The sequence below is a fragment of the Propithecus coquereli genome, unplaced genomic scaffold (genome assembly GCF_000956105.1).
Source record: "Propithecus coquereli isolate 6110/MARCELLA unplaced genomic scaffold, Pcoq_1.0 Scaffold50, whole genome shotgun sequence".
In the NCBI taxonomy this organism is placed as follows: Eukaryota; Metazoa; Chordata; class Mammalia; order Primates; family Indriidae; genus Propithecus; species Propithecus coquereli.
In genome coordinates this window covers 650,954-652,409 of record NW_012150841.1, presented here as the reverse complement: position 1 = coordinate 652,409, position 1,456 = coordinate 650,954, and positions in this window count along the sequence as shown.

Sequence of the window (1,456 nt, the reverse complement as noted above, 5' to 3'; positions counted from 1 at the left end):
TTACTTTCACTTCCAAGGTTTGTAAACAAATTATTTTCGATAATATCCTCCTTTGTATTGTTGTTATTAATATACCTTATTGATTATAAATCTGCTGTATTTTCAACATAGAGTAAAACAGTTTTTAATGATAAAAAGCATAAAATGGTTCTAGTGTTAAATAATGAAAATCATATTTTGGACTAAACTGATCTGCTTAATGAAAAGCAGAATTCTATTCACCATTTTGATTTTTTTAAATAAGATTTTTATTGATAAGAATAATGTGAAACAGAAAACACCATAAAACAAATGTACTGAATTATTATCCATTTGATTTAGATAAATTACAATTTGATATCCTTACTCACATTAATGTTCATCTGCCCTTTATGACATGGAACAGGAGAGGATGAAGTTTTATGTCTGAAAAAAGTGGATGTGCTCTTGGCAAATGCCAACCTTGCCAGATTTACCAAGTCATGTGGAGAAAATATTATGGGGGTTGATGCTACAGTGTTACACTATTTTGTTTATTTTTCTATCTCAAAGTTCCTTCCTAAAATTCAGTTTACATCAGAGACTGGAGAAATCTGGGGACACTCCCGAATTTTGTAAAATGAGACGGTGCCACCACCCAAATCTCACCCCTCCCAAAAGGGGAGGGAGACCTTTTAAATGTTAAACCAAGAAAGACCTCTTTGATAGAGTGATGGAAATCAGGAGGAAAGCACCGGCTCTCTCTTGGGAAAGGCTTGTTCAGGTTGCTTAGGGGCCTTTGACTATACAAGTTCTTTTTGTTTTCTTCCAGAAACGGGTTTAATGAAAATCAACAGAAAAGAGCTCTTTTAGCAGCACAGGTAGGTTATGCCTCAGACAGAGAGAGAGGCAGAGAAATAATCCATCTGCTTTGGACTCTGCTGTCACTTCAACAATGAGACCTTTGTGGAGGGGAATAAAATGCTAAAAACAAGATAGGAAGGAAGAGGAGGAAGCAAAGTAACTTCTCTGCTGCTTTTCTACGACCCTCAAATTCATGCTCAGTTCACATTTGAAGTGGAATACATTTTTTGCTTTTCACTTCAGTTACTTACTGACAGGGTTGAATTCCCCTAAGGGGGATTTAATCTCATCCTCTTGCCAGAAAATTAGAATTGGTTTAAAATTAAGCACAATATCAGTTAAGACAATGACAATAGAACAAATACAGGAAAAAAGGGGCAGAGAAAATTGTAAATGATATGAGTTAAATACTACAAAAGGGCATCAGATATGTGCTAGTGTCCTGACAGACAGCATTTATATTGTTTGATAAATCTAAATTGTGGGTGTCTCTGGATAGTAACTTTTTTTTTTTGGAGGGGCAGGATAGCCCTGCATTTGAGGAGACCTTCAGACCTTCTTACCTGGGTCTTTTTATAAGACATTGTGTAACATAATTGCAATTTCTTCAAACTATGGTTGGAATGTTCAATTG